A 22,357-nucleotide genomic window follows, 5' to 3' on the forward strand; every position below is an offset into this window, starting at 1 on the left:
TAGATAATTACCGAGGACTGGTTCATCCTAGGAATTTTTTCTTTACTTTTTGTTTTATCCTGTTCTTTACAGTTTGAAAAAGTCCTATCGTAAGCATGTGTTACTTTTATGACAAATATTAGGGAGGAGATTAGGGACCTGGGCTTGAGTCTCATTTCCGAGTCTCCTTTGTGACACTAAACTTGTGAGCTTCAGTTCGCTTTTCAGGGTTGGTAAGAGGAATGAAGGGGTGAGCATGTAAACGTTCTCTGTAAAGTCTAAAGTGGGGTCCAGGTGTTCTCACCTCTCCTTTTATTTTTAGTACCCCAGGAGCCCTCCATTTGAGTGTGAGGGAGCCAGGTGCCAACAGTGACAGTTGTCGCTAACATTTGCTCCAAGCTGTTAGAGAGGGCAAGGATTTTCAGGTGACACTTTCCCTCCTGCCTCTGACAACCGCCGGACCGCAGTGCCCTCCCCTCCTTCGTGGAAACACGTGGGCCTGTGCTCCCAGTGCAGGGGATGCCAGAGTCACTTGGAAAGGGTGGGCGACCGCAGCAGCTCCTCTGGCAGCAGCGCGGGGCAGCTGTTTCTGCGACACGTGACCATGCACCCGGCTGGCAGACGCTCCAGCTCAGCAGGAAGGGAAACCCAGCAATCCCGATGCTTTCCGAGGCCCCGCTCAGCTCACGCTGTTACTTGGGCTCTTCGGTCGGTGCTGATCCCTGGACTCTCAATAGTGAGCCCCTGCCCACGAGCACGCGGCTGCCTTACCTTCCAGCGGGGACAGCGCCCACCCGGTGCGCCTGGGCGCTGTCACGGCTTCCCGCAGGCCCGGCCGGCCCGGGGGACGCGGATCGGGCAGGGGGACGCGCTCATGCACACACACACACACACACACACACACTCACACACACACACACATGCACATTCACTCACACACATTCACTCACACACACACACACTCACACATTCACTCACACACACACACTCACACATACACACACACACACTCACACACACATTCACTCACACACACATACACACACGCACATTCACTCACACACACATTCACTCACACACATTCACTCACACACACATACTCACACATACATTCACTCACATACACACACACTCACACATACACACATTCACTCACACACACACATTCACTCACACATTCACACTCACACACACACACATTCACTCACACACACATTCACACACTCACACATTCACTCACACACTCATTTACTTGCTCTGATACACATTCACTCACACTCATACACAATTCCAATGCTTTATGAGGCCTTAACTTATTACTCACACATACACATTCACTCACACATACACACACTCGCACATACACACACACACTGCTTTCTCACATATACTACATATTTTCATGTACACCACTCACAATCACACGCACACACATACATATACACTCACACACTCAAATGCATGCTCACATACACCTATACCGCTCACTTTACAACACTCATTCACACACAACACAGTTCTCACACACTCACACCCACACTCACATGCAAACTTTCCCACATCCCACGCATGCCACTCAAATGCAAACATTCACAACACTGACACATTCATGCACATGCCACTCACATATTCATACTCACACCCTCAGATACAGCACATGCTACTCACGTTCACAATGTATACACACACACCACACCTTCACTGTGGCATATGCATTGTGAACAAATGCTCAGAAATGTGAGAAGACATCAAGAAAACTGCTTATTAAAACAGAGTCTTCTGTTTCAGTGAATCAGGGGCTTGGCAAAAAGACTGGATTTTCCTCTGGGTGTCTGTGAGGGGCAACTGTGAGCATTGGCAGTGCCTTAGGTGATGGTATTTAAAGACACGAGGCAATTCACTAAAATGAGAATTCACCACTCGCTCCCCCTTTGGGGGTTGGGTGCCGTGAGTTCCTGTGACGGTTAGGGTCGTTTTCCGTCTTCCCTACCCACAGCCGGCTGCCCCACTTTTGGCTGGGGGAGTTGAAGTGAGCATGCTCAGCACAGGGAAGTGGGACAGCTGCCCGTTAGTTCACCGGCCCGGCCAAGCTGAGCCTGCCTGGGGGCCGTCCTGGAGTGAGGGAGCGGAGGCAGGGGTAGGCTGAGCGATGGCCAGCAAAGGGGGGAGGCGGGAGAGGCCCGCGGTGGCACCTGCCCAGCCTGCTGGCCTTGCCCACAGCCACCTGGCTGAGTCACTGTTGGCAGCAGGGAGAGGCCCGACAAGATGTCTTTTACCTGCGGAAATCACATCAGTTTGAGTTTTACGTACATTGGGCTCTTTTCCTTCGAGGCCTAATGTTTCTGCATCATCTTTTCTCTCCGAGGCTGTCCGTCCTGGCGCCGTTGGGCCCAGTCACTATTCGCTGGCTGAAAGGACGGCAGCCTTCCGGAGGCAGTGGTCCAGACTTCCCTGTATGGTCGCCTGTACGTATGAAGGGGCCCTGGCCATCTGGTGGGCATGAAGAAGATTATAATGTGCCTGAACATTACCTCACTGTCTGAATATCTTTCCTCCTTTATTTATGTGCACTTCCTTGGTGATCTCATCCAGCTTCGTGCCTTTAAATAGTAGTTATAGGCTGACGACTCCCAAATCTATATCTCCGCCCTGCATCGCTCCCCTGCATCCCAGGCTCCTATATCCAGCGGCCCGCTGGATGCTTCGGAGGCATCCGACCGTAACATGCTCAGAATAACATACCCGACTTCCCCTTGACTCCCGCTTCTGCTGCAGGCTCCCCCTCCCAGGAAAGGCAACCCCGTCTTTCCAGTCCCGCAGGTCCAATCCTTGGACTTATTCTCACCTTTTTCATTTCTTTCCCACTCATATTCACTTCATCAGTGTGTCAGGTCTACCTGTAAAGTACACCCTAAATCTGAACACATCCCAACACTTTCACTGCTGCCCTTCGAGCCAGAGCCACCCACCCACCATGTCACTCTCTGGATTACAGAAAATCCTGTCCTGTGTCTGGTGTCCTCCCTTACCGTCTGCACCTCATCTGCCCCACAGCTCTAGTGCGTTTTCAGAAATGGAAGCAGGATCATGTCAGCCTCTGCTCCTAACCACTCGTAGGTGGGTGTCTTGTTTCAGGTCGAAGCCGGAGTCCTCACCTTGTCCACATGGCTGCGTGGTCTCTAGCGCCACCCCATTTCACTTCCTCCACTCTTCCCCTCATCCCCTCATCCAGGTCATGCTGGCTTCTTGCCATCCCAGCACCAAGCAGGTTGTCAGCTCAGGGCCTTTGCTCCACTGGTACCTTTGCCTGGAACATTTGTCCCTAAATATTCTTACAGTTTGCTTCCTCACTTCTTTTAAGTCTGCTCTAGTGCCCTGTATTAGAGAGACATTTTCTCACCAACCACGCCACCTCCATTCTGCTGTTCCAACTTATTCCATAACACATATCCCTACTCTGCATATTTTTGTTTATGTGTTTATTGCCTATTGTCACCTTCTAGACCATAAGCTCTCTGAGACTGGGGACTTTATGGGTTTTTTCCTTCTTCTTTGCCTCTAGTTCCTAGAACAGTATCTGGTTTATAGTAGGCTCTCAATAAATTTCTGACGCATAGAGGAAGGGAGGAAGGAAGGGAAAGAAGGGGGGGGAGGGAGAAGGGAATCATGAGGTCCATTAGGCCAGATCCAAGCACATCAGACTATGGGGCTTTTCATTAGAGCAGTATTTCTTAAACCCTTTTGATTGTGGACATTCAGTAAGTAGTACATTTTACATTATGACATAGTTAATGCAGATATAGATATATTTACTACATGGCATGCATTCTGGTTCCTATTCCTTTTAATTATATTTTAACATTTTCTATTTTATTTCCATAATAAAATGCTGGCCTGGACTCACTCAATGGATTGAACCACCAATGGGTTATGAATCATGGCTTGAAAAATACTGTGCTAGAGAAACAGGAAAGGCTTGATGGAAAGAAAGGTTACAGTGCAAGGGAGGTGGTCAGTCTGTACACTGTCCTGCGTGTTTGTAAAACCGAACTGCTTTCCTTACAGAAGTTTGGCTTTTTGGCTAGAGTCGGGGACGAAGAGGCAATTGTCTAAAATGGGTGCTTTGAGGAGAGAGAGGCATGAGTTGGATGCTGAAGACAAAGTGTTTGAAAATTAAGATGATATAAGGGAGGGTGTGGGAGAGGGAGATGCCAGGTAAGCATCCTCGTAGTATAGGAAGGTCAGTTGGGGCCACACTCTTTCCCTACGTTGCCCACATTTCATACTGGGACCAACCCAGTTTCACACTCTGGCCATCTCTCCCCTGATGCCCTTAGGCCTTCTGCCATCCTTCCCTTCAGGTAAAGACTGTGTGTGTAAAATTTCCCCACCTTTCCGCCACCCACATCAGTGTCTCTCCCAGGAAGATGTAGTTACTTCTAGAATTTTTCATCCTAATGTTCTCCACCAAACTGAGAGATGACTAAGTATATCCTGTTCAGGCTGTCTCCTCAGGAGTAGGCTTGAGGCACTTCCCGTGGTCACACGGGGACACTGTGCCTTCATTACGTACCAGGCATTGTTCTAAGTAATCGGCAGCAGCTCTGTGAAAGAGCTGTGCTGTTTGGTCTCTACCTTTTACAGGTCTGAGCATTATTAAGTAGGTCTCCCAAGGTCACAGACCTAGTAAACGGCAGACCCGAGATTTGAACCCAGGCAGTCTGACTGTTGGGTTCCTGTTCTAACCCACTCCTTGTTCTTGGAAACTATGAGAACTGATATTGTAGCGAGATTGGTGCCAGCCTGTTGTTTCATGAAGGGAAATGAGTGCCTTAGGGGCATTGATGGTAGCCTGATAGATCGGGGCCAGGGAACACCCTTCACCCTATTTTTACCTGAATTCCAGTTTTGATAGAAGTACAGTTAGTCAAAACGAAAAGATTGATTGTGCAATTCAGAGATCGTAAACTGGATACAGGCCTTTTTTTTGTTTGGCTCACTAAGTATTTGAAAACCGCAGATTTAATGCCTTTTGCTGGCCGTGCACATTCCAGCTCCTCACAGCACGTCCCTGCTGTGTTTCCTCCCCGCTCTTCCTGTTACCTGCCTGCTTCCCGAAGGCAATGTGCGTGCACATGTGTGTGTGATAATCACTGTCTTAAAACGGACAAGTGCCAACTGACTTTACTCTAGATCTTCTGACACGGTGATGTAGCCCCATCTGCTTGTATCACCGCTCGGGGTCAGAGGGGGACACAGGCTGGCTGGTGCCCTTCTCACTGTGCTGCGCACCTGAGCGACGCGCCCGGCTCCCGCAGGCCGGAGGATAGCCCACTGGGGCGCCAGACCTTCGGGAATGATCTGCTACCTCCTTCCCTACACTGGCCTGATGATATGTGATCCGACAGTGAGTGAGAGTGACTGTTGAGGGAAGAGATCAAAGCGATGGTAAATCACCCACGCAAAGCATCAGGTCTTAAGGGCAAGTGAGGGCGAGGAGGTAAGGCCCCGGGTCAGGTATGAGAGGTTCAGGAACTGGCCAGGAATTGGAAGCAGAAGGAAAGGAAGAGACTGAGAACTCAGTGAGGGTGTTGCTGGCCTGCTAGTCACGTGGCACTTGTGGTCCGCTTGCCAGACTCTTCTGAGACACAGGCATTTAGACACCTAGAAAATGTTTGGTTTTAATTGGTCATTAATACGTAAGTATTTAATGTAGCCCTACTAAGGGTCTGAGTTAATTGTAACTGAATGAATTTTACTATTAAAAACCTCAGTTCTTACTGAATTCCGTGCTCAAGATGTTGAGGAGAAAATGCCAGATCTGCTCATTACGTCTAATATCTGCTCATACTTAATCCCAGGCTCTTACGAGGGCCAACAGTGCTTGTTCTCACTTTTTTTTCATGATCAGCACCATGCCAAATATTATTTATGCCAAAACACATAAACTTGATGCCAGAGTAAGACATGGAAGGAGCAGGAGGAATCTTTTTCTTTAGAAATAGTTCAGAATGAAGAAGCTAAGAGCACTGACTTTGCACTGTAACAGATGGTTTGAATTTTGCGTTCGATACTTTCTACACGTGTACAGGGCAGATACTGAAAGCCTCAGAGTCTCAGTTTCCTCATTTGTTAAGTAAATTGAATAGTGCTTATAATACATAGAGTTGTTGTCATAAAAATTATTAAATCAAATAACATGTAAAGTGATTAGCACAAGCCTAGTATGTATTAGGCATTTAGTAATTCTAATTTTTATTATCATTGCTGCGTGAAGGAAATCTAGTTGGAGGTTGTCTGTGACCTATGAGAAAATGATATTTTGTGTGTTTCTTGCAATAGAACAGTAAACAAAAGTAAGAAACCTGGCTTGCATTCTCAACTCAGCCACGGTGTTTCACACCACTTCAGCTATCAGAAGTGGTAGACGATAAAGTCTATAAAACATGGGCTTTGATTCAGACAAGTATGACCTCCATCTGTATTTATTAAGTGATTTTGGACAGCCTGGCTAGTGCTTATGAACCTCTGTTCCCTCATCTGTAAAATGGGGATAATATTCTTCCCCAGATTGGTATAATGACACACTGTGACGATTCCTAAGATATCAGTGGTTTCTAGTCAGTCATCTTCAATGCATAGCTTTGTGTATCCACGTGCACAACTGTATTGTGGGTATATTGTGCGTTAACTCACAATTTTAAAAAAATGGGAATTTACTGTTTATAAAATTTTGTGTCCCCTATTTTTACTTAACTTTGTCATGTGACTATTTTTTAATAACTTGTGCTCAAGAATCTATTTATAAATGGCTGCATTATAGTCCACCTTGTGGAAGAACTACAGTTTATTTGACCATGTATTATTGAAATGGAGATTGTTCCTTCTTTAATTTTTAAAAATACTATTGCAGAGAAATTTCTTATATATTAATCATTTTTACCGCCTCTGGACAATTTACCTTTGATCAATTCCAAGAAGTGTAATGACTAAGTCAAGTGATATGCCAAATTGCTTCCCAGAAAGACTACCAGTTTACAACTCCTCTTAGCATTGTACGAAGATGCCTGTTTCACCGTGGCTTCATCAGTAGTGACTATCATCCCAGATTTGGTTCTTCAAGATGATTTTGTGTATGAAAAACATTTAGTCGCTAACTGCAGACATCTTGAACAAATAACAGTATATCTCTAGCTCAGCCTCTTACCTGGTGGAGGCTGAGTGAGGTTTAGGGAAGTGGCTTAGGATTTCAGATTTCATACCAGGTCCCCTGGATCAGGAGACTGGAAATATGCCATTCACTCTAATAGGGTGAATCCAGAGCTATTTTTATGTTGTCTTCATTGAAAGACCATTGGCAACATAGATTTCCACCATCTGTAAAATGGGAACATGTATGTTTGTCCCTTGGAGGGATTTTGAGTGGAATTGAATGGTGAGTTGATAAAGCTGGATGTCTTCAGAGTTGCATATATTACACAGAATCACCAGTTAATTACTACTTATGTGTACGGGGGCATGTATTGTGTGGGAACAGAGAATTGGACAGCTGGTAATAACCCCTTTTAGGAGAGAGTAGTAGCAGCATGAATTAGATCTAAAGTATGAGTGGATCTTGATGGAGAGAATGCTTGCATGTCCCTCCAGGGTAACCCCACACTCAGTGCTTCAGTTAGGTCATATCAGGCCCCAGCTAGAATGAATGGTAGTTCTCAGACTTTTCATGTATCAGAATTGACTGGGGGGCTTATTGAACCATTGTTGCGTCCCACCCACAGAGTTTCTGAGGTGGAGTTGACCTGAGTCTGCATTTCTAATAGGCTCCCAGGTGACACTGATATTGTGGTCCAGCAACTAAAAACCACAAGTCTAGAGGATCCCTTTGCAGCAGTTTAGTTATCATAAATAAAACGACCACCTGCTGTAGATTTGTGTTTTTATCCAAGAGGAGGCCACTGGTATTTGCATATCAGCAGCATTAAGCTTCACCAAAAAATAGCCTTTTAATTATTTGTCCAGGACCTGGTATTATATTATTGGAAAATATAAATACATTGAGCATATCTGTCCTTGATTGACAGTTTCATCTGATGTATACATGTAGTCAGATGTATGTTTCATGCCCGATATCGCAAGAAAGGAATATTTTCTAGCCAGTGTTAGAATCATTGCCTGCTTTTCAAAACAGAGCTATCAAATTTAACAATTACTTACAATGCGAAGTGGAATTTCAGCCCCATGTCAGGCAGATGGAGAATCTCATATTTCCAAGGGCATGTCTATGATAACTCCAGGTTTAAGTGGCCTGAGAAAGATAAGGGGACATTTCAGCATTTCAGAGGGGCCTCAGCCCATAGATGTCAGCTTTGGTCAGCAAGCAGACAGCCACGTTTGGTTCAGTCTTTTTCCAGGAAAATGGCTCTAATCCAAACACATGAGCAGGCCAGAGAGCAGGATTATTTAATCACCTGGAAGCTCAGCGGCCACTGCAGCTGTTAGAAGGACCTGTCACAGTTGGTTTGCCAAGGACCCAGGGCCAGGTGCTGCCCTGGGAGAAGGCATTCCCAAACTGACACCTGGGCCTTAGGATAGCCAAGTGAGATCCACCAAGCAGGACAGAGGGGCCCAGTTAGCCAGTTGTTCCCAGTTAAAAGGGCTCACTCTCCACAGGAAGACTCCTGCACAATAGGAGGTGGACAGGGAAAGGAAAGAGGTGCTGGCGTCCAACTAGATAACCATCTCCAGCCCTGTCTTCTTGCAAGCGTGCACCGTCTGATGCTATTCACAGGAACCCAGATGCATCTGAGCCATTTCCTTCCCGAGTTTACATTTTAAATGTCTTAAACTCATATTGAAAGAGGGAAACAAATGTCCTCATTCAATGCAGATTTATTTTAGCAGCAATGGAGGATTAACTTGTGATGAGGTCATTCCATGTGAAACTGTTCTGAAAAAGAGGGTTAGAGACTAATGTAGATATCAAGGTCTTCCTGACTTAAACCGCTTAAGAAGGATGGGCAAGAGGAAGGGGAAGAGGAAGAAGGTTGGAAGAAAAGGGAAGAAATAGGCTGTCAGTTCAGCTTTGTAATAACTGATTGCAAAAGCTATTAAGTTTAGAGCTATTTATTTCCAAAACTCTGTGTGTGTGTGTGTGTGTGTGTGTGTGTGTGTGTGTGCATGCATGTGCCTGTGTGAGAGAGAGAGAGAGAGAGACTTTACACCAATTTACATTCTGGGTGGGTTATCTATTCATATATTTCAACCTATGCCTGGACATGGTCTGAAAAGTAATGACTAATATTTTGACGGTGTGATTGCATCTTCAGGATGGAAGCGTCACATGCAAGCCAAAGTCTACCTACAGTGCTCCCTTACCTCTGAGGACCTGCACACTGAATGTCCTCAGGTGCCGAGAGGTGATTAAAGCTTGTGGGGAAGAGCCTCATCTGTTTTGGGAATAAACCGTGCCGATTTGTTCCAAGTGAGTAAGGTGCTTCCTCGCGCCTTCAAGACACAGCTTGCATCAGACACCGTGATTTACGCTGCAGCGCACCTCCATTCCGCTGGCTAAGGTAGATGCGGCAGGCCCCCAAGTTATTAAAGCTGTTCATTTCTCCTTAGCACCTCCTGGTGCACAGGGTTTCCATGGTAAAGGAGAAAATAGCTGTTTTTTCTTCTATGCCTATAGCCTGGGGTTCAATTTCTCCATCCATCTGAATAATACACAGGGCTCAGAGAAACAGAGGTATAGGAATTTAGATCCTGCTTGACCAAAGACTTGGAATATAAATAATTTGCAATGTGGGGTTTTTAAATTTTTTATTTATCTTTATCTTTTTCTGTTTTCTCCTGCAGAGAGGCAGGAGGTAGAATGTGGTTTAAAAATTCATCTCCAAGAAGCAACAGTGATCTGGCTTATCCCACCGTAGCAGTAACTCCTGGGTGAGCCGACAATTCACAAGGGGAAGCCAGGAAACTCTGGCCTCCTGAGAATCAGGGAAGGCATCCAGGGCTTGCCCTGCATCTTTTGATTGATGTGTTGGCAGTGGGCTCCCTGGTTTGTCTGGCTTCTTTACAGCGCCACAGTTGGATTCAAGGAAAAGAAAACAATTTCATCTGTGTTTTTTGTGTTGACATGTACAGAAGCCAAAAATACTTATGGTGCTCTTTAGCCTATTTGCTGGGAATTAAAAGAATTATGTTTTAACAGTGAAACCATATCGGGGGCGAGAGAAAGGTACAGATGCAACACAGCGACATTGACACAGAGGTTTGAAATTGGGCCTGGGTACATCTCAATCAGACACAAAGGATTTCCTTGCCTGGGGAAAAAGGAATGCTGTCAAAATGTTGATGTAGCTTATAGATGATGGAGGGTGATATTTATTGCTATGGGTGGGATGAAGGCATTAATCTTATCATTTGTTCCCTTTCACATTCACATCATATATAGTGGCAGTTTGGTGGAGACTTTGGAGCCGGTTGCTTTTAAAATCCCAGCTCTGCCTACACTAGCCTGCAACTTTGAGCAAATTACTCAACCTATTTGTGCCTCAGTCTCCTCACTATATAACCAAGATCATGGAAGGACCTAACTCATACAATCACCATGCAGTTTAACTGAGCTAAGACATTTAAAGTGCTGTGAAAAGCGTTTGGCACATGCTAAGTGTTATATAAATGGGTTATATGGTCATTTCAGTTATTGCTATTATCGTTCAATTATTGAAGCTGCTGCTCTGCTCTGCTCCGCTCCAAGTGTGTGTTGCTTTCAGATTACCTGCCAGGTTGCCTCTGGACTGGAGCTTCATAGCCTGTGGTCTCCAGCTTGTAATTTCTCACCCTGATTCAGTGTCCTAGTTACCTGAGAAAACAGACTTTCCTGAGGACTCTGGAGAAGCCATACCTTCCCCTTTTGTACTTAAAGTTCTCCGGGTTTGAGGTTATGACACAGGTTGGTTCTCTAGATGCAGAAACTGTACAGAGTCTGTACATTGATTGGGTTAGGACATTATGAGGTGTTGATTTGGGAGGGACAGCTGCAGAGGGGAGGGGAGGAATGTGGACTGGGCATGGGTGGAAGGTGCACAGAGCCTCAGTCAACCCTCCAGGCTGCAGTGGACTGCACGTGACCTGTTGCAGTGACCCGAGCCAACTCAGCATTTCCTGGCCTTTATATTAGTACATGGATAATCACTGGATGTGGGCCCCTTTGGAAAGGATGGGCCCTGGGTGGGGCAAAGTGGGAGGCACTGGCAGCTGGAGGCTCCGTGCTGCTTGGAGAGGGATCTGCGTGGTGCAAGTCCGTGTCCTCCACAGGTAAAGATCCAGACTGAGAATGAGGTCTGGAAGGCACACCACAGCATCTCTGTCAAGTCTGCACAGTTTGGCCAAATGTTTTTTGCAAGGATGGGTGGGGGAAGACAAGGAGATTGCTGAAAGAAGGAAGGGTAGCAAGGAAAATGGAAACACAAGAATAGAACAGCAGTTTATGTTACTGGGGCTCAGCAGAAAGTAGAGAAAACCAAGTAGAATCTTCACGTGGGAGGGGCCTATGGAAATAATTTAGGGGTGTTAGAGGACTTGCATAGAAGCACACTGATTTTTTTTATGAGGCTTTGGGAATTTGCTAATAGAAATTGTGGTGGATTTGGGGTGGCCGACCCTTTTGGTTTGCCTGGACTGAGGTGTCTTCCAGGATGCTTGACTTTATTGCTAAACCTGAGTCCCAGGTGGGTTGATACAAAGCCTCTTCCGAGCCAGCTCCCGGAGTCACACCGAAGCCATGGAATAGGGACGGTAGAGGGTCAGGAAACCATGGGCAGACGTTTTACCGTGTGGTTAAGAGTGACAGAGAGCAGAGACGTTATTGATAGCTCCTGCAGTGCTCCACATGCACTTGGCAGCTAATAAATATGGATCAAAAGGAAATTGAACATGAGGGCAGTGGATTGGAAAAGAAAATTATTTGAAACAAACTGCCGAGGACAGAGAAAGAATGGTAAAGCAGGCAATAAATCTAGGATGCAAACCAGAGCTAAATGCCCTGATGCACCTGGATACTTACAACGCCGTAGGGGTCAGGCCAGGTCCTGAGCCAGTGCCTTCAGTGCAGATGGGGGTGCGCCTGCAACCCCCCGTGCATTAGAGAACAGCCTGGAGCCGCCTTCTGCACCTGCCTTCACCGTATCAGTTCTGGAACATCCTCTCTGTTCCTGCCTTCCCCCTCACCAGACAGGTGGTGTGTGTTTCACAGTTAACAAGAAGCTCACTTTCACCCAAAACTGACCCCTGGCATATACCCTTCCCCCTTCTAGAGTGAATGACTCTCTGGGGACTGCGCATAATTTAGTGCTGTATGGAAGTTTGGTGTGGGAGCGGGGAGGTTACCTGCTGGGAGCGCATTACTAGGGGTTGCTTAATCCAAGTCAAAGGCCAAAGGGTTCAGTGAAAACTGGGCTTGTCTCTACATTGAAATGAGGGCAGTAACTGTTTACTTTGTTTCCAAAGTATGGAATGCGTTATAGGAAAGGCTCTGACCAGCTGATATGTTTCACTAAGACGGTGGTGACCTTTGGACTTCCTGACCTCATATAAACCACAGTTCACACTCAGTCAACAATTACATTTCCATTGATAAGCTGGGCTCCCTGCTAATAACTTAGTTCTATTTTTATTCAAGAGGCTGTGCGTCAAGCTCAATTAGCTGCACTTTATTGTCAGGTTGCCTTAACTTTCTGTTTCAAACACACAATCTCAGTTGCCACCTCGCACCCTTAGACAAATGGCCCCTCCAATTGTGACTTTATTTTTATCAAAACGGGTTGGAAATACATTTTTCAATGTGTTTTTTCAATTGCATTTCCCAATCAGTAGATACCCACAGAATGTCCTATGAGTATTCATAGCTGCTCAGATTCTAAAACATGCATAGAGCCTGGAACTCTGAGGTGCTCAATGAGGATTTGTTGTATGAGCTGCAAACTGCTCCATGAAATGTTTAGTGAGTGACTCAGTGAGTGAATGAGCAAAATCGATAATGAAAAGATAATGATTTAAAAGACTAATGCATTGGTGTAACCTTCAAGTTCACGTAACATTTGTTAGGCAATAATATATTATTTTCTCCGGACTCCCAGTGTATTTTTCACCGTTGCTCAGGGATACTGATTGCACCTTGGAGGAGCAGGCAGGTGTGGTAATCTGCACCTGACTCGTGGCTTGGAAGAGGGGTGGCTGAAGAAGGAAAAGAAAGGAAAAGCAGAAAGGCAGCCAGGCTTCCTCATCGTAGGCCCTGATGTCTTGCCTCCGCCCTTCCTCACTGCCCACTCAAGTCTGCGACCGGCACCCCAAGTGGGAGAAGATCTGGCTGCCCTCCCTTACCTTTCAGGCCTCCAGTGACTTTAAGTCTCCTTGTCAATTGGAATAAAGCCCCGTTTAGTCCAAGAGCTGGTACATGCCTAACACCACATTGGTGCGGAGGGAACTACTGGACCATAGAGTATGGTCTCTGTGCCGATGACTACAGTCTACTTGAGGGGTAAGAGTTACCTACCCAAAGCAAGTATGAACACACAGGTCCCTGCTGCGCATAATTAAGTGCTAAAGTGGGTGGGATAGAACGTATGGGTCAAAGGGGCTCAGAGGACAGGGTCACTAAGGGATGAAGAAGACGGGGAAAGAACAATGTCACTTAGTTCCGTCCACCCAGCCCTGTCTGTGCATGTGTGTCCTTTCTCTGCTCCATTTGGCAGGTGCAAGTGCGGGAGGGCTGGCAGGATGGGGCCTCACCCACTGGTACCGCCCCTGAACTGTTTCATGTAGTCAGTTCTACCTAAGACTTCATTTCAAAAGCATCCCGTTGCTAAAATAACATTCCAAAGCCTCCTTAATATACTAACTACATTTTTCTTCTTATAAAACAAGGAACAGATCATTTTTATATTTATTCAAAAGGTATTAGGTACATCATTAAGCAATTTCTAACCAAATAATAGCATCTCATGAACTTGACCAATAGGACTTGCCATATAATCAGTCAAAATAAGAAATGACAACTAATAAATTGAATGGTTACCCTCCCTTGTTAATGGGAAGACTATACTTTAAAATAATTTCACCACCGGCAGAATTTCAGGTTTAACAATAGATTTTTGTATCTGGAAAAGTCTTAACCTGTCTTAAAGTAATTCTCCTGGATTTATTTAAGGTATAAAGTTTAAAACGGTAGTGACAATAGAGCTGAGGGGCTCTATGATCTCCCAGGGTCTGGTAGCCCAGAGTTGGGTCCTTCAGGTTTTCTGACTCCCCAGGGGAATTGCAGAGGAATCCAATAGCAGGTTTTCTGGATTAAGGATGATTTCTCCAACTTTGCCTGGGAATGTGAAGAAAGCACGGGCACTTCCTTTTCTGGGAAAAAGGCTGAATGTGCATAGTCCATGCAGGCATGGTAACTACTCTCCCCCTCTGTCAGGCCAGCCAGGGCAAGAGAAGCCCCCAGGGCAAAGCTCAAGCTGCCACATCTCCTGGAGCCTCAGCCTTGTTTCCATTTCCACCACTTCTGTTGACCTCCCAGGGCTCTCTGGTTGGGGACAGACTAGAAAGGGCTGCCTCTGTCTCTCTGATCTGTAAGGAAGCCTTTTCTATAGGGCCCTTGAGGAATATCTGCCACAAATGTAAGGTGTTTCTGGAGCTTAACCTATGAGGCAGTCAGAGGGGGAAAAATCTGTGTGTGTGTGTAGGGGTGCGAAGGGGGATGGTGGTATGTGTGTGCACTTACAAAGGGGGAAATTAAAAATGGTTTCAACAGACCCTGACCTGCCTTCCCTAAGAATCCCCACTCTTGTCTTTCTAACTGAAGAATCTTTGTCAGCATAAAAGGAGGACTGCCTGAGTGTGCCCCAGTCAGCCCAGGGCTCTGGTGGCCGTTTGGCCAAAAGCAGGCAGGCATTCCAGGACCTGGGAGTCTGTCCCTGGGAACACAGCCCTGCCACACCCCTGGGGCACCTTAGCAGTGTGTTATCAGTTTTTTCTCTTTGCATCCCAGTGATGCTGTCAGGGCTGGTATGAGGCAGTGGGGGCAGGGACTATTAAGTCTTAGAGCCCCAGTGTGGTTTAGGGACCCTGGGGAACTGACTGGCATGCCATTTAGGGCAGGCTTTATTAAAGGTGCTAATCACTGGAAAATCTGGGTCTCACGCACTGGGAAAGTCAGTGGCTGTCCCCATCTCCTTCCTGCCCTTAGTGCTATCACTGATTTAATGGCCTCTCAGTATCTGGTGGAAATTGAACTCAGGGTCTTTTTATTTAGACAATCATTACAGGCCACAAAATGAGTTGCTTTCTCAGTTTACAGACAGCTCTGTCCCTTGTGACCTCCCCCAGGCTCTGGTTGCAGAAGGACTCTGTTCTCAGGTTAAAAGAAATGCAACTTGCATCTTGCTTAATGAATTTACATAAATCTTTGAAGTAGCATTGTTGGACCCAGCTTGCAAACTACTTTAGTGCTGTGCGTTGGAGTTGTATATAATCAGAGTTAGGGGAGGAATATGGCTCCCCGCCCCTCCCATTTTCCCACCTCCTCTTGCCCAGCCCTTTTTATTTGGGGCAAGCAAAGTAGTTAAAAATGTCAAACTCACAGTATGCACTGTCAACAACACAATGAGGAGGCTGAAATAAAATCCTCCAGCTTCATGGTGATACTTTATACTTACACAGGGCCTTTCATCCGAAGCCTTCCACTGCCTTAGGAACATTAACCCTCAGTGCACCTCCCCGGGCCGGGGCTGGAGCCTCAGCTGGCTGAGGCAGCCACTGCGTAGGGGCATCGTACTCCATTTCTGGGACAGGACGCAGGCAGATTTTCATAACCAGTCAGATTTACATCTCTTCTTTCACATCTTTCAACAGACATCTGCCATATCAGCCCCCTCTCCTAAGGTTCCTGGTGTCCCAAAGGTGTCAGCAATTCAGTAGATAGACTGCATGTGTATTGAAAGCACCAGCAAGCAGCCCTCCCTCCTCAGTTGAGTAGAAAAGCATGTGTAAGCTTGAAATCTGGTAAATGATGCCATGCACCAAGCAGTCATTATGGGAGTAATCTGAACTTTGTTGGACTTCCCACTTTATGCCTACTCTTGTTTTGTTTGACTTATGTATGGGGACTGCTGTAACGTCTGCAGTGATGAGTGCCTCTAGATGTCTATCCAACTATGTGTTTAGCACCATCAACGTGGAACCTGTTTTGTCTTCCAAATTGCACCTTGTGCACCAACTTCGTGTTAAATGTAACCTATTGTACGTGGTGGCTACCAGAAATTTTCTAGTTAATTGATCATGGTGTTCTTTCCTAAGGGACCTGGGCAAAGCTGTATGCTCTTTATTAATGTCTGATTGTAGACCAGAGGGTCATATATTTACTTCTCTTGTTATAACGAGGGCTTCTTCAAACATGTGTGCGGGCCATCTGCATCAGAATGATGTGGGCCACTTTCTAAGTGTGCAGAGTCTCAGCGCCCCTAGAGACCCCACTCTTAAAGCCATGCTCATTGGTTTGAGGAATGCTGAGGTGTTCCTATGTGACTCCGAAAATCTCTTCTGCTTCCTGTTTCTGATTATATTAACTCTTACAGGGCAGACTGGCTGGCAACAGGCTGGCTGTTAGGCCCTAGTAGAACCATTAGGTCTACAAGAAAAAAAATAGGTATTTGAGCAAAGGAATACAAGTCACTGAAGGCTTTCAATATGAAGGGAAACAGGTGGTAACACTTTTAAATGCCTGCTCTCCAGTATTTTCTCCTTCCCACAATTGAACCTTGCCCATCTCCAAGGGCAGGAGAATTGACTCCATGCTCATGCTCTGAGGCTAAGCCCTGTGGAGCTGATTCTCATGGTCTTTGCACCTGCCGTTGAGGCAGCATTGTATCTCCCCTAAGAGCTAGGCAGAGCTTAGCAGAGACACATTACAGAAAGGAGCAGAAAGCACACTAATGCGAGAATGAGGTCCGAATGTCTGTTGAATGGCCCCTGCCATATATCATATCTAGGAATCAGAACTTAGTACTTGAATGATGGCCATGTGCTTCGAATTCCAACTATTCATTATTCATATTTATAATCCTCAGAGGGATCTGAGTCTTCCAGGGACACTGGAAGGTCAGGCACAATTGAAATGGTAGATCTACCTCTTACCATGTGTATGATCACAGTCAAATTACTTGAGGAACGTAGCTCTCTGGGCCTCAGTTTCCTCAGAACTAAAAGGGGAGTGGTAATGTTGCCAGTGGAAATTGTGTTCTTCAACGGGATTATGAGAAAAGCATTTCACGGACCCATGCATGGGAAGATTGTGGTGTGCGAGGATTTATTTGGGTGAAAATACAATACTGCCCCTTATGGGTTCCCAGTGTCCCATCTCTGTCCATCCAACCCTGGAAAAAGTCCAGTGTTGTCTTCATCAAGGCCAAAACAAAGGCCAGTTCCCAGAGTTTCTGTTTCAGATTTAAGCTAGTCCCTGGAGCCCACTCGGTCTGCCCTGGGCCCATGGGGTTGCTAGACCCACGTGGTTGCGTGTGTTCCTGGGGAGAAAGTGAGAGCTCTTCTTTGCTCCCTGGGGATTGCATTATCTCTGGCTTGGGGTAGACCAGACGCTTTTTCAAAATAACCAGTCAACTTCCCAAGCTTTCATGAGCTTGTGCTGGGCCCGCCTCCTGACCAGTACTTCATTTCCCCAGGCTAGACCTGGAGGCCTCTGTGGTCAGGCATCTCCCCCTGTGCCATTTTGACTTCTGAGCTCATGTGCTTTTTTCCTGCTCCCCCCACAGCTTGGTACCAGAGCGGGTAAGGGAGGGGCATTAATCCTTGGTGTGGCAGTTCTGTGACCCCTGGAGTGTCTGAAGCTATAGCTTCCTGGTGAAGCAAACAGGCTCATGCTCCCCAATTTTTAATACTTAATGTCTGACTCCCTTTGCTCCCTCCCTTTATTAATATCTAGCTACCTATGCGAACAATAATAGTATCTAACTCACTTGGTCATTTTAAAGGTACATGAGATGATACATTTAAAGCAAGTGGCACATATAAATGCTTAATAAATGGCAGTAGTTATACTTGTTTATCAGGGTAAGAGGGGGAGGTAGAGAGGAAATCAGACACTGGGGGTAGAAACTGTTCCTGTGATGATGGTCTTGATAGGCCCCTAGTTAGATACAATCACCCAGCAAGCACCTGTAAGGAAAGGGACCTTTGGCTGGGTTTCACTCCTTGCAGCTGTGGTCTCTGACTTTCGGGATTTTCCAGTTTGAAACAGAACACACTGTAGCATGAAGAATACAGCATATTTTAAAACACGAACAGGTAAACAGCCATACATATGCACTTTATAATGCTGCCTGGTGATCTATTGGTGAGAACAGGCCGCTGGGGAGAGAGGGAATTGCCTGAAGGAAGGGGCAGAAGGCACTGAAAGAGAAGGCGGGTGGAGCATCCCAGCAGGTGGAGGCATTTTGGCTGCAGTATTAATAATCACCTGGTAAAAGGGGGGGAGGCCCCCCTTCCTCCCTCCTCCCTCCCCCTCCCCTTTCCCTTATTTGTTTTGATAAGATGTTGCAAGTCAAGTTAAATACTTATATTTAACTCTCACTTGGGAAAGTGTGACTTTATGACACCCAAGGGGCTTCATGTGCATTTGAACAGAATCTGACCTCACGTACCTGTAATATGTGGATCATAGCAATATAAAAACATGCAGGAATGATGGGCTGTGCTTTCCTTTTCTTGAAATTATTACAGACATAAGATACCTTCTTACTAGGAAGACAAGACTTGAGTATGTTTTCTCTAGAGGACTGAAGACAGTACTTTTGACAAACCTATTTTACCATGGTAGAAATTTTCATTCTTTCTCTTGGACTTTTTTTCTCCTAAAGAAAAATCTAGTATCTTATGCACGGCTCATGCCTGCAAGTGTCCACCTATCGGTTGTATGTAGGGGAGACTGACCTTTCTGTGCCATGATTGCAGGCCACCGACTTTCAAAAGCTCAGTCCCTCCTTAATGAAGCTCTGAGGACTCTTTGTGGATTAGAGTTCCCTAACCTCCCCCTGGAGAGTTCCTTAATGTTAGACCAGCCATGACAAGGAACTGGGCAGACCTGTGCCCTTACAAGTTTTCCGACTGCCTGTCCAATGCTTGCTAGCAACCAGAGAACTGAACCAAAGCGGTTCATACTTGTCTTTCCTTAAAACTCCACTTGTCAAACAGCAGTTGTACAAGGTCAGCACTTGATGTGCTGAACACTTAACTTTAATCATTTCTTAAGGTGGATGGAGTCTAAGAGGTTTTCAAATCCACCCACAAATGCCATGGGAAGGGGGTTGATCGGTCATTCAATCAGAAATGAAAACCCAGTGCCTGGCTCTCCCTCTTCGTTATCCCATTCCATTCCCATGCATTCTCTATCCTAGTAGAAATTCCGCAGATATTCATCCAATCAATAGATCTTTATTGAGCACCTACTATATGTCAGGCATTTGTTGAAGGAATAGCTAGGATTCTCATTGTGGGTTATCATGAAAATTGTACGATCATGTACTTTTATTGTTCTTTAAGTTTATTTTTTATTGTTGACAGTATTACAGATGCCCCTTTACCCCCTACATGATCCCTCCACCCAGCCCCCTTTACTGTTGTTTTTAATAACAAAAGTAGAACATGCTCACTGGGCAAAAAAGGTCAAACTATACAGAATTGAATGTCCCCCTGTCTCACTCACCAAGGATAACTACTGTTAATAATTTGTGTAATTCCTCCCATTGTCTGCTACATTCTGGACTGCAATTTGCTGTGTTCATTCAACAAGCAACTGTGCACTTCTTTCTGTGTCAGTATATGCAGTTACCTCAACTTTTTCAACTCCTTCAAAGTTTTATATGCTATACATGAACCACAATTTGTATAATTTACCTTTTCTCATACTGATGAATATTTAAATTGGCTTTATTCTGTTGGTTTACAAATAATGCTGCAAACGACATTCTTGAGCTTATATCCTCGGGCTCTTTAGTGAGTATATTCGTGGGGTCACGAATTGCTGGGTCTGAGTTTGTACTTATAAAATATTTCAGTGCTTCTCATTTGCTTTTCATAAATACTGTGATGATTTAAGACCCATTAGTGACCCAAGATATACACTGTCTTTAACTTATTCCTCCCGGGTCTTGGTACGCTTCCAAATCCATAATCAATCACTGCTCTCAGAAAATAATTTTGGAATATGCAGTGAGCATCCAGTGTAGTAAGATGTGAGGTCATTGTTTTCCAAGGGCAGGGAGAGTGCTTAATCTAAATATACACCTCATTCCATGGAATCCGCTAACCTTGTTCCTGCCCCCACCCTGGATGCCTTCCCCCCCACCCTCAGTGCCCTCCTCCCCCCACTGCTGTTTAAGATTCACTATGGCAGGCGACTTGGGCATAAACAAACAACACAGCACAAGGTTTGCCCTCCAAGACCTTTCAAATAGAGTTGGGAAGACAGACAGATGGCTAAAAAACAAGCTAAAAATACAAGTCAGTGTATAAAAAGCAGCAAATATAAATAGTCAGCATCATTCTGGAAGTTGAGAGGAAGGAAGGAAAACAGTGGACTCCAGTGCTGGAGCTTCAGGCAGAGACTGGGATTTGTGGGTTTCTTAGGTGGGGGCTGGTGGTGCGGGGAGATAACTGTAAAATGCAAGTAGGAATCAGCTGACAGAGGACGAGAGATACCAGGAGAGCGGAGAATAGGGGGAAGGGCCCACGTTTAGCTTGCTGGTTGGAAGTGGGTGGGCTTTACAGCAGTCCTTGAGATTATTAGAGACACTTGGCAGAAAGGAGTTATCTTCCTTCCTGTTTTGGTTTTTTGGGGGATGCGATGGGGCTGGTACAGGTAGGTCGTTACAATGTTAAGGATCTGAGGGAAGCTTCCAGCACTTTCCTTAGGAAATTACGGGCCTGCTTGCACACACACACACACATACACACACACAGTCTTGTCTGTGGTTTCCCTTCCTTCTCCCCCAAGGTAAACTTTAGAGAATATCGAAAAAAAGTTGCAACCCAGAACAGCCCATCTAGAAAAAATGTTAGCCAGGTACACACCATAGCCAGGTTTGGCAACATAAGACATAATTAATACCCACACATTAATGAATCGCCAAACTCTGAAGCTGACTGGGAACAGGTGGGTAAACAAGCTGATAGGGCTGCTGGCCGTGCAGACTCTGCTCCGTGCCGCCGGTTTACCCGGAGCCAGCTGCGGGAGGGGGCCGTCTGCGCTGCGGGAGGAAGGGCCCGACCCGGGAGGACCCGCGCTGCTGAAATGCGAGTCAGTGGCACGGGAACGCGTGTGCAACTGGAATCCGCTCCAGGACTTTTGCTGTAGGAAAGATACTCTTGCTCCCCACCCCCTCCTTTTTTTTTTTTTGACAGTCAGTTAATAAAGACTCAACAATAAGCAGCTGCCAGTGATGTCATTTGGGACTTTGTCCACGGAGCTTGTATTTACAAGCTCGGAGCAACCGCGGAGCCGCCGCGGAGGGAGCACGGCCCGCGAACTCCTCTGAAGGCTCCGCAGGACTCTGCTGCCGCCCGGACGCCCCGGAACACAGGGTGGCCTCGTGGCGCGGCCTTGTAATGCCTGAAAAATAAACAGGATAAACGCGGGAGGAAAGTTTTAGCTGGAGAGAGTTGTTGCAGTTCCTGTGTCTGTCTCCAGGACTGTGATATGTGTTGACTGAAGCGCTAACTCCAAGTAAGACTGGTGGGATTTTTTTTTTTTTTTTTTAACTCTTGTAACAGTGTTTCTTATTTATACAGCTTGCTTTCCTTTTAAAGTGAGATAATGATGTTTACGTATGTCTACAGGCTCTCTGGGCTGCCACCACAAGTATGCATTTGTTCCGAGTAATTACAGGGCGCTGAAGCTGCCTGTTGGGTGCACAGGGCTCCCCGTGTCTGAGAACAGGCACCGGGACAGTGATGATAGCAGATAGCGCTGAGCTCCTGATTATTTGCCTCCTCGGGGAGGTTGGGAAAAAATTTTTTTTTAAATAGAAAGCAACCAACCATACAAAAAACAGTTAGGTTGACCTAAGAATTTTAATAGAAAACTATAAAGACTAATTTTTAATTAACTGGTGTGCTGGAGGGGAACCCACTTTTTGTCTCTGATCCTCGCTGTGGTTTACAGATTTCTAATGTGTGATTGTTGTTTACAGTATCTGGTTTCCTCCTGCCTACACCCTCTCCCCAAACACACACACCCAAGCTCATTCATTCTCGGGGAATTTAGAGGATAGGAAAATGTTTCGAAATTGAAACCATTTCTACATGGGGTTTT

General features: G+C 45.9%; 1 protein-coding gene across 5 annotated transcripts in view; it reads left to right on the plus strand.

The window, feature by feature from the left end:
* Positions 1-22,357, plus strand: part of NCKAP5 (NCK associated protein 5) — an 883,253-nt gene that overhangs the window by 67,000 nt on the left and 793,896 nt on the right. For 2 of the 5 annotated variants that reach the window (XM_087819894.1, XM_087819895.1), the window contains exon 1: positions 21,448-21,769. The exons of 1 other annotated variant lie outside the window; for it this stretch is intronic. The gene's annotated coding sequence lies outside the window, so the exon portion shown is untranslated. Of the gene's footprint in view, positions 1-21,446; positions 21,770-22,357 lie in introns of those variants that run through there. 2 more of the 5 variants (XM_087819896.1, XM_087819891.1) reach the window with 2 other exon arrangements.

The sequence above is a fragment of the Miniopterus natalensis genome, chromosome 8 (assembly GCF_054644295.1).
Source record: "Miniopterus natalensis isolate mMinNat1 chromosome 8, mMinNat1.hap1, whole genome shotgun sequence".
NCBI lineage: Eukaryota > Metazoa > Chordata > Mammalia > Chiroptera > Miniopteridae > Miniopterus > Miniopterus natalensis.